At 39.7% G+C, this 12,045-nt stretch overlaps 1 long non-coding RNA gene across 1 annotated transcript; it reads right to left on the bottom strand.

Annotated features, from left to right (window-relative positions):
• Positions 1 to 8,212: 8,212 nt before the first annotated feature.
• On the bottom strand, positions 8,213 to 11,246 carry LOC125484517. The gene is made up of 2 exons (XR_007263341.1): positions 11,135 to 11,246; positions 8,213 to 8,460 (listed from the first exon to the last, which is right to left on the bottom strand). It is a non-coding gene; the product is annotated as an uncharacterized LOC125484517 (long non-coding RNA).
• Between the last annotated feature and the right edge of the window lie 799 nt (positions 11,247 to 12,045).

The raw sequence follows: 12,045 nt of genomic DNA, 5'->3' as shown, positions 1-12,045 counted from the left end.
GCTCCCATTTAATATGGGCCCATTTTAGGTTGTTTGTTTTCAGTCTTGGCTTGTAACCTTGTTTAATATTACAACAATCAGTTTTAAGTTGCATGTCAGTATGATATTAAACACATAACTTGATCAGCACTTTTTAGGAGTGACCTCTCCGACTCCTTAGTCTAATCTTTTGTTGTCAACCTCCAACTTGTGGCTTCTGATGCTTCCTGACTCACCGTTCCACTGATCCTTCCTCTTGCCGAACCTCCTCCATCCTTACTCTGCTGCTATCAGTTTCCCCCTCATGGTGGTGTATTTGCAGTGGGGGTATTGATTATAGTAGTCCAGCTTGGCACACCTGCACTATTGGGACCCACACTTTTAACTACTATCATCATGCATACGAGTATCTGGCAATACTTATTGCACTGATAGTTTTATGCATTTAAATTACTTGTATTTGATTCTAGTTTGCTGTAAATTTTATTTGTACAAAAAGAGTGTAAATAGCCTTTGAAATAACCAATCAAGAAACCCATTGGCTCCTTAACTGCTGTTTCGTTTTTATGGCATATACATCCGGGCATTGCACTAACCTCTGCAGGGTATGAACAAAATTGGTTGAAAATCTGTCATTTTGACTTCTCCAATTCATGGGAACCTGCTGTGACAAAGCATGTAACTTTTCTAAAATGTGAAACTGCACTAAACTTGCATAAATTTGCAAACAGGATATTCTATCGTAGAATGTCAGGATGAAGTGTTGGGATTTACTTCACACAAATAAGTAGAAAGATTTATATAGTTTATGAAAAATTGAAATTCATACGGCTGTATCCTTTCATTAGGTTTAGCATGAAACACAAATAACTAGAATGGTGCAGAATGCAAATATTTATTTATACTTAATGGGGTAAGGTTCCTATATAGCAACAAAATCATCTCCCTAGTCTCACTAAATGACAAAGACAATTTTGTTATACCTCTTCCAAAGTAATGTTCTGACTTTGTTGTTTGTTTTACCATTTTGAGGGTTTTTTCCATTGCTAACTTTCTTCCATCAGGCCTCGAGAAATATTTTTGGTTTTTGTGATAAATGTATAATCATCCACATAAAGGCCCAGTTAAAAGTTCACCATTCAACATCCAGCCTCCATCAGTTGTGCTGAATTTATGTTAACAACCACAAGAAAGTGAGCAGATATTTTACTTTAAACTTTTGTTTAAATATTATTTAGTTGTGGTTTGTGCCCTTACAGACTCAACGGGGATTGGGTGGCTGTGCATCTTTCAGTTTCGTGCTTGTCCTAATGGTTTCTTATCATCTAATTCGTGATGGTAGACATGGGCCATCTCCAGAGCACCTAGTTTCCTAAATAACTGAAGTAACTAATGCTTTTTTGAAAAAAATGAATTAAATTTACTGTGCATGTGTCAGAAATTTTGTGCAAGAAGGAGGAGTGCCATTGGGCAATGTAGCCACCTCTGCACAACCTCCCAGGAGGCAGCTTCTTAGGTATGACAGCTGTCAGTCCCAGTAGTGACAGTCAGTTGAGGAGGTCTTTTGACACAGTGGTGCAATTTTGTGGTTTCACACTATGACATCCAAGGAGGTGAGATGTCTGTACACCTGGAAGCCACAGCTGAAGAGATATCCATTAAGTCCTTTGCTTAAAGGCGAGAATCACCAAACAGGAACTCAATACCCTGCTGCTGGATTGCAATAGTGGAACTAGAGCTCTTGACTGTGAGCGCTAACAGAAAGGGCAAGTCTTGGAGTAGGTTCTAATAATTGGAACTGTTTCTGGACATGGAGTATCTATACAGAGGTGGATCAAAGTGATGATGAGGAACATCTCCAGCAATCCCTTTGTGCACAGGAATGGAGAGATGCCAGGTGAGGACATCAACTGTGATATACTAGATAGAATGGCACAGATTAGGAAGGTGCTGATAACACCCAAGGCCAAAAAAGCTTTCTCGCTCACTTTGCCAGGCACCTATCCTGCTCACAGCAGCTTCCTATCTCGTGACTTCTTTGCCAATGACAATGACTTCATTTACCACTGTGTGTTTATTTTTCTGGCAAGGTGAAAAATCAAGAATATTTGGACTCTGATACTTCCTGTCAGAGCATGAGATATAGTTATATATACTAGTCCTGTTGCAGTGCGCCTTTAATTGGATAGGAAGTTGACATGATACTCATGTCCTCAGTTTTCCCAGGCAATGCCTGCTTTGTGGTCTTTATGCACAAAGGTGGGTTCAAAATATGTTTTCTTTTTAGTCACCACTTGGGAATTGCACTTTACGCACCTTATCAGCTGTCCGAATACCATTGAAGTGCTTCCTGCACTGCACCCATGTTCTGCTCACCATGCTACAACAGCTGACATATCAAGCCAGGTTGGCTTAGTTTGGCTTTCTCTTGCTCCTTTTGTAAGATAACATCTTCATTGAGCTCTCAGTGCCTCTATCAGCGCCTCCAGTAAGACCTTGTTTCAACATGCAGGTTCTACGGTTGCATGCATATTGCTGCCTTGAACTCTTGCACGTTCTGTAATGGTACAGTCTTCCCGCAGCTATATTAATGGTTAATGGACCCCTTTAAATGGAAAGTATCCGGTTCTGGTTCCTGTACATGCCCACTGATCCCAGCTGAATAGGATTGTGGGATAGAGTCTCAATTGATCAGTCCTCTCAATATTCTGACTTATGGCACACAACAACCACAAGCAGCCTCAGGACTTGGGAATGGTTTTGACGTCAGATTCCCATTGCTCTTTGGAAAATTCAGTCCAAGATTTCAGGCCAATGACTTCTCATCAGAATTGGAAAATTTTAGAGATATAACAGGACGTAAGTAGGAACAGTGGGAAGGAAAAGGAACAAGGGCTGGAAAGGATATAAGGCAAGATCTGTAACAGAAAAAAGATGTAAATGGGAAAAGTAAAGAAACAGTAATTTTATAAAATTCGTAGCAATACCTAAACCAGATGTTGCAGTTCAATACTGTAGCTCACTGAAGTGCACTGCAGTTCCTCCTGTAGTAGATTTTTATTTCTGTTCTTATTTCAGATTTTTAGTATTTGCAATATTTAACTTTTCTTTATGTGCAGAATTCTTAGTTCACAAGTAATGTTAGACCATTGAAATTATTTCTAAATTTCAAGAAGTTAACCCTCATATCTAAACTCAAACCAAATTTTCTTTTGAGAAGAACAGGTTATATTGTAATTTGAAATAAAATAATGTAATCAGGCTTTTAAAAGTAACAGCTCTGCCCAGTTCTGTTATTTCAAGTTCATGTCAATTATCGCCTATACAGGTCCTCCTGATTTAAGACAGTAATCAGACAATCCCTACGGTACAGATAGAGGCCATTCGGCCCATTGAGTTTGCACCAACCCTCCGAAGAGCATCCCGCTCTAGCCCTGTTACCCTACATTTGCCATAGTTAACCCACCTAGCCTGCACATCCCTGGGCACCATGGGACATGTTTTTTGAGCGTGGCCAATCCACCTAACCTCCACATCTTTGGACTGTGGGAGGAAACCGGAGCACCTGGAGGAAACCCATGCAGAAACGAGGGAGAATGTGCAAACTCCATGCAGACTGTCGCCTGAGGTTAGAAACGAACCCAGGTCCCTGGTGCTGTAACAACCTCTGTGCCACCCTATCCATTACTGTAATGGTAAAATACAGGGCACCATCTGACCTGAATTTATTGTTAGCTGGGAGAATTGCAGAAATATAAAGAAATTTGAAACCAAATCAATGCATTAAATATGTTAGCCTTCCGTCTCATAAGATAATGATTTGTGTTGTAGTGGTCAACATTGTGTTAAGCATCACCTGGTATAGATCAGGAGCCCCACAATGGCTTGGCAGTCTCTGCCAAATTTGCTGTAGAGAAATACTTTGGCTCGGCTGATATCCGTTCTGGCCTATTGTTCAAGACCCACTCTAGGACTTATTTGCCACAGCCCTTGCATTCAATCTGATCAAATGCAATACAGCCATAACACTTCAGCCATGCATAGCAACCAAATTGTACAAAAGAGTTGGATTCTCATTGAAGAAACAGACATGTGCCACAGGGAGCACTATATCTGAGCAAGCTGGAGCTTTGAACTACACCATCTGTTCTGAATTAACAGTTGCTCTTCATTTTAAAACATTACTGTGAAACATCATTGTAGATTTTACAGTTGATCTAAATCTCAATGGAATTCACATCATTTAATTATTCATTTTGCTTTTAGAGATTTGAAACACTGACTCTCCTATGTTACTGTAATTTTGGCTAGCACAGTGCACCATATATCTATTTAAGGAAAATGCATAATTAATTGTTCATTTATAATGTAAGATGGATTGGGGCACAAGTTTAGGGATAAGATAGTGGAAAGTTTCCTGACACATTACTGTTCTGCATTCATAGCACTCACCTTTGGTTCAGACACAAGAATGCTGTGCATGGGAACAAGAGCCTCATTTAAAACAAAAGGTTTTGCGTCCCAATGATATCACCAGCCAGTTTCATGGCAAAATGAATATTTGTAAACTTTTAAACAGTTTGAAATGCCCTTACAACTCAAGCTTAATTCAAAAATCATTTTCAAAGTCTGTAAATGTGCTCATTTAGTGGAAACTCATTACTGTAATTTCTTTGATCTGAAGACATAACCAACTTGTGTGAGATCAACTTCCAGCACAACATTTTCAATCTTCTGTTAAAGATTTCCAAAACTCAATTTATGCTTGTTCTACTTTGAGTTTAAAATTTGACTATCTTTTGCATTGATTTGGATGACTTTAGTCAGATCATGCTGATACAAGTGACACAAACTATTGACAAATCTAAGGCAGAATGTTTCGGCTGTTTGAAGTGCTGACTTAAAGAGCGGACAGTCTGCTCTAGGCTGTTGACTACATGCTTGTAAATTGTCTGTGCACCATCAGAATGTCAGACCAGATGTATCATCCAATATCCCTTGAATCTAGAAAATCTAAAGACAATAGACAGCTGTCTTTCTCAGAATTACATTAGGTCAGCAACCATTCACAGGGTATCAACCAGATTGATTGACTACCCAAGAACAATTGTCACTTCCAGCAAAGTGAAGGAAATTCAATAGTCTGGCTGTAGTCTGCTCACAATATCAAAGGTTAGCAAATCGAATGGAAATAATACTTAGGCAGCAAGGTTCACAAATGTTCTGATTAGGGACAATCAATTTGTAGTAACCCTTTTGTCTTTTAGTCCATAAAATAAATTCTGTCTAATTTGCTGAATAAAGCTAGCGCTGGTTGACCTTAATATTATGAGACCATAACTCATAACACTTCAATGCTGTTATTAAAAATAAAGATTATAAATAAAAAAGTTTGGTATAACCAGAAATACATTTTAATACATTTTTCTCATATCAATAGTAAGTTGAAACAAATTGTAGCTCATCCAGGATTTGACATTTGTTGGACACTCAGCACTGCATAGGTCATGAATTCAAAAATGTAAGTGAAGATAACCTTGGAGATTTATTTTGTTTTTATTTGTGGGATGTGGATGTTGCTGGCTAGGCCAGCATTCATTGTTCTTCCCTAGTTGCGCTTCAGAGGATTGTAGGGAGTTGCTTCTTTTAACTGTTACATTCCTTAGGGTGTAGACAAATCCATGGTGCTGTTAGGAAGAGAGTTCTGGGATTTTGATCCAGCAACAGTGAAGGAACAATGATATAGTTCCAAGTCATAATGTATGTCACTTGGAGGGAATTTGCACAAGTTCCTATGCATCTGCTGCCCTTGACCTTCAAGGTGGGAGATGTTGTGGGTTGGGATGGTGCTGCTGAAGAGACCTGAATGAATTACAGCAGTGCATCTTGTAGATAGTAAACACTGCTGCTATTGCATATTGATGGTTATGGATCTGAATGTTGAAGGCGGTCGATGGAATGCAGATCAAGGGGATTACTTTGTCATAATAATATCAATTTTCTGGAATGTTGTTGCACCTGCACTAATCCAAGCCAGTGAAGAATATTCTATCGCACTGACAACTTGTGCCTGATAGATAATGAAGAGGCATTTGGGTAGCCAAGGGGTTTATTAATTGCTGCAGAATGCTGGTCTGCACTTGTAGCCATAGTCCAGTTCAGTTTCTGGTCAATGGTAAACCACAGGAGGCGGGTGATTTAGTGATGGCAGTGCCATTGAAAGTCAAGGGGTGACAGCCAGATTCCCACTTTATGGAGATGGTCTATGCCTGACAATTGTGTGGTGTAAAGTTACTTGCCACATATGGCCCCAAGCCTGTATATTGTCCAAGTCTTGCTGCATATGGACAGAGATGTATTTGTTTTTATGATGGAGGGCCTTGAAGAAGTTAGGTTTTTGGCAAGGTCTGTAGGGAAGGCTGTGTCTAGGGGCTGGACTTTAAGTGAACCTGTAAGGACACATTAATGGAGATAAAATCTGTCAGGTGCTGAGCCTAACACCATCCTGCCCATCACAGCTGATCCACATTTTGAAGGAAATGGGTGGGCACTGAACTCAATAGTCATCCCATCATATTTAAATAAATAAGTAAGGGTCAATTAAATTTGTTAAAATGCATATGACTCCAATGTTACAGTGCCCATTCATCACATGGGTCACGTTGGCATGTGAATGGAAGTGGGTGGTGAATTTCTTTGGAAGTTCTTGAAAGAATGAGAAAGAAATACGGTGCAATCTTCTGGAATTACCTTTGCATATTAGGGGCACATTATAAGATTTCTAAGAAGACAGTATTCCCATTTTCCCTCCTCCCTGTATGCACTTTGAAAATCACCCATCCAACTCCCTTCCTAAAAAGATAACACCCTCCCACCCAACATCCAGATTACCTTGCTCTGGGACCTATTGGTGCCTTTATCATGGAACTGCTTACTATAAGGCTGTTGCTACTGCTAAACTCTTGGCTGTACAGTGTTACTGGAGCTGCCAGACAATCGGATTCATCAGTGACTCTAGACAGTGGGACTTCCTCCCATTGAAGAACAGAAATTCCACTCTCAACCAATTTAGCAGCTCCATCCCCACACCTCCACAGCCCCAAGAGTACAATGGCTATGGGCAGGCTTCTTGTTAGTTTGTTGGCTGGTTGCTGACTTTTCCTCTAATGGAGTGAATACTGTGCACTCGCTGCAGGTAAAATTCTGTCCTAGGTGCTGGTAAGATGCTGTATAGGATCACCTCTCTTCAGAGTCTGCTATCACATGCTGCCTGACATCATTGCTGATATGTTAGCTGTTTAGATATTCAGATATACTCTTCTTCATAGTCTTAATTTGAAACATTTTTTTGCAGTCTCCTCCTTCTCCCACCAAATTCTCTGTCTGCATTTATCTCTGCCATAGAGAATTAAGTGCTGTGGTGATTCCAACAATATCATTGATCCTGTTCCAGCTTTCTCAGAGGAAGTTGAAGATTTCTATTCTCTAAGAATTGAAGTTAGCATAGAAAGTCAGTTGTTTACAGAGGCATAGAGTCATACAGCATGGAAACAGACCCTTCAGCCCAACACACCCATACTGACCAGGTTTCCTAAACTGGACTAATCTCATTTGCCGGCGTTCGGCCCCTATCCCTCTAAATCTTTCCTATCCATGTATCTGTCCAAAAGTCTTTTAAATATTGTAATTGTACTCACCTCTACCACTTCCTCTGGCAACTTGTTCCGCACACAAACGGCCTTCTGTGTAAAAAAGTTGCCCCTCAGGTCCCTTTTAAATATTTCCCCTCTCACTTTAAACGTCTGGCCTTTAGATTTGGACTCCACTACACTGGTGAAAAGACTTTAGCTATTCACCTTATCTCTGGCCCTCATGATTTTACAAACCTCGATAAAGTCACCCCTCAGCCTCCTAAACTCCAGGGAAAAAAAGGTCCCAGTCTATCCAGCATCTCCTAATAACTCAAATTCTCTAGCCTCGGTAACTTCCTTGTAAATCTTTTTTGCATCCTTTCCAGTTTAATAATATCCTTCCTAGAGCAGGGGGGCCAGAATTGTGTGCAGTACTCCAAATACTCCTTACAAATGTCCTGCACAGTTGCAACATGACGTCCCAACTACTGTACTCAATAGTTTTGGGTCATAGAGTGTATCCAAGTGGCCCTTTTCAGATTCAGTCAAATATAGTTCAGAGAAGGCTTGACAACAGCAATTTACTGAAACATGAACATCTATTGAGTAATAATAAAAGACAAAAAAGAAAGTATCATTTATTAAGTTAATAAAAAGAATGGAAAAGAGGGGAAAAGAAATGAACTTCACGCCCTTCTGTCCGTTAGGAACCCCTTGATTGACAGCTGGTCTGGAAGTTGAGCTTCTTCCTGGCACCGTACGCGATCCTGGTCCGAGGTGAAGACCCACAATGTGGAATGAAACTTTCTCTCTTATACAGTGTTACAAATAGCCAGGCACAGAAGACAAGCTGAGAAAGTACAGAAAAGCAACTTTGATTTTGTTGTCCTTGGCACGTACAGGAACATTCACAGGACTCATTCAAGGCTATGCTGCTGTCAAATATCATCAACAAGTTTAGCCCTTCAGCCCATCCTATACAATCCACCCCTGATGATATTTGACAACACATGTTACATTTGCAGATGCATATGCAAATCAGCGACAGTCGCACGAGCATGTATAATAAGAATATGTAACCTACACAACAAGATTAAAACTTTAATGAAAATAACAATCATCAATGCAAACAATACAACAATAGGGTGTATCATCAAATTAATGATCACAGTGGCCTTTGGGCACCAACCCTTAAATATATATCCGACCTTTAATGTAAAGTCAAGGCCGTGATGGAGCCTGCAAGTCGTGCCACCTGACTGAGGCAACCAGAATATCATCTACATTTTTTTTCTGGTTAATCTATGTACATAATTTGCTCTAAAATTCAGTATATTCCAGATTCAGGTTCCTTAATTTGTGTTTTTTTTTAACCCTGCAGTTCCCTATCCACAGATCACCTCACCAATAACAGTACAATAACATCATACATGGACTCAAAAATTCTCCAGCTCTCTTTGTCTGTATCCGTCTTGGGGATACTTCTTCGGTATGTTTCCTTCCTTGCTAATTTCATGAATGATTGTATCATTGAGTGGTAACTACCTGCATATGCAAGTACCACCTTTGAGTTACAACACACCTTGGATCAATCAATACAGTTCGAATGTTCATCAGGCTTTTCCTTCAACTCATATTTCTCGCCTTTTATTTTATCCTGGGGTTCCCTCACAACAGACTCCTACATCACCTAAATCTTAGCTCAGCCTTCTTTCACATACACTAACTGTCCTAATGCATTACAATTTCACCTACTGGTTTAATCATACAAGTGCTCAAGATAGGGTATCTGTATGTCATCCTTTTGGCCCTTTCACTCAGTCTACCATTACTTCTCCCAGAATCAATTTTCTTTCATTTCTGCAACATTTTGACATAATAACCAATCACACCTTTTTTATTTTGGTCATAATTCTTTTTAAATCCCTTTCACTTAATACTATTTTCATTGCTTTAAAGTCAGTTTCACTATGGATTTTGTGTCAGTGTCTTATTGGTTAAACTATGTTTTGTGCTTTCCAAGTGACTAATCCTTTTGTCAAGGAGGTATACCTGTCTGAGACCCATTCTTCAGTACATGCTTTTATTCCACCTCATGTTTGTTACCTCCGAGGTAACATTCACTTTTGCGCACTTACATCGGTGTCCCAAGACAATGTCACACATTCTTGACTCCTACATGATCTTATCAAATGATCTATGAGGGTTTACTAATCTTATCAAATGACCTCTGAGATTTTACTTATCTTTCCACGTATGGTCCCAATGCCTCAGTTAGTGGCTTTATCACCAATTCAATCTTTCTTAAAAAGAAAGACAAGGACTCAAACATCATCAAAAGCAGTGATACTCTGCTGCACCTAAAGGGTACCTTGTGCCTTCCTTAATGATGGATGGATGGATGGACACCCTTGGACTGCATTTGCCCAAACTTTGACAAGCAGGTCACTAGACACGGTTGACCAGCTCCTCAAATGATGAGACGCAGTTCCCCTGACTCTTGGTGCTGGGCCTAAAAGGTAGAGTGTTGCCCACTCGCCAGAATGCAGTCAGCTAGATCCTCTGACGGTGAGTGTCCCAAGCTGATGACTGAAACTGGCTAATGGACTGTGTGTAGACTGTGTCCTTGACTAAGGTACTTGCATCCCCTTTACTAATAACAGACTCCCTCCAGTGACTGGACTGAGGACTAGACCCTAATCACTTTCAGACACGGTCATTTGGTTGGATAAACATACAGTGTATTTGCCCTGCTGGCAGCTGGGATATACTGTAGATTTTAAACTGATGTCTCAGTGTGTCATACATTAAGATGTCCCCTTAAGATGTCCCCCAGATCAGACAGATCCCCACTCCATTTCAATCCTGGTTGCTGGTACGTCCTACAACACAAGTCACTTTCTGAGTGGCCGGCAAGTGTATCGGGTAGGTGCCATGATTGTTGTGAGGGGTTGGCAAATGTTCGATGCCAATATCAGTGGACGAGGGATGTTCGCAGTTGTTGCCCGTGGATTGAGTCCTGAGATGTCGTTTGCACCTGGGCAACATAGCAAGTAGTGAGTTGAAGTCGCCAGGTTCCTGCTCTGACTTCCATGCCAAGATTTCTGGCCATCTACCTTAGTAAGATAGGAAGCTAAATATTAAGAAGGTGAGTTGGGCCACAAACAAGGTTTTTAAAAAGCTATAATCTCCCTTATAATATAAATCTCCCTTATAATCTCCCTTACTTTGCAACATGCTGCTGCCTAGCAAGAAACTCCCCTCACCTTTCAACAAAAGCATAAAGGATGAAGTGAGATGCTGTCATACTGACACAGGCCTTGCCAGATTTCTGTTTCAATTCTACCACAAATCTCATCATAGCCAAAGTCACTAAGACTCCTTTAAAACTCTGCCCTATATTTCTATTAGGCTCAAGAAAGTCTAGTATAGTTTGGATAAATACCACAAACAAGAAAATTCAGACCTTGCAGAATTAACATCAATTCTCTGGTTAAAAGTCCAGAAAAAAAAAATAACTTTACCACTTTGGTGAAGATATTTTTCTCCCTAATTTTCTTTCTTCTTGGAAATGCTGGCATGTTTTGTGATACAGTTTTATGGAGTTTAACTGCACTGTGATATCTCACCCAAGTGAACGTTCTTTATGGGTGAGCCTGGAAATTTGATCTCCACCATATGGCCTTTATTAAGTACAAAGTACACCTCCACCAGTTTAATAAACTTGAAAACCAAGAAAGCTGCTTCAGTTAGCTTACGGCTTTTAATAACAGAAAAGAAATGGATTACTAATGGTTGATGATAAATTTTATGTTTTTCATTCACTTTTAATAAATGATGTTTAAACATGTACCACATTTCAGCACAACCTCAAAGCTTAGAAAAATAAAGCACATTTGTAGGATCATGAGTTTCGTTTACAGTGCCTAAACAGTAACGAAGTGTTTTTCTACCAAGATTCATTTTGAATGTCAGTGACAGAAGGAATGTTCATTAAAATACCACAGTGCATGTTAACAACGAGTTGAACCTTTAACCAGTATCTGAGACCAATTTAAACAAAGAATGACTTCTCAAAGCAAACAAAAAGGCAGAGTAACTAAAACTCCTTCAAGAGGCAGTTGGTTAAACTCAGTAACATCTCAGAAAGCAGATTATAATTTTAAGGATTAATGTGAAGTGCTAGAAGTTGTTTCTTTGCATTACTTAAGTAACAAAATGTTAGGTGGAAAGTGAAAGGCACAATTCATAATTTTATGTCCATAATAAATGTCCAATCTATTCTTTTGCTAGATATCACACACGCCACCCCCATCCCAATTCCAATTTGCTATGTGGTTTATCCCTCAATTCAATTGAAAATACTGAGGTACAGAAGCTGGATCGAAATTTGGAAATACCTATCCCCTAGCATTATAAAAGTGTGGTCACCACT

Source organism: Rhincodon typus, chromosome 12 (assembly GCF_021869965.1).
Source record: "Rhincodon typus isolate 14 chromosome 12, sRhiTyp1.1, whole genome shotgun sequence".
Taxonomy (NCBI): domain Eukaryota; kingdom Metazoa; phylum Chordata; class Chondrichthyes; order Orectolobiformes; family Rhincodontidae; genus Rhincodon; species Rhincodon typus.
This window is presented reverse-complemented; position numbering and strand designations above follow the sequence as displayed.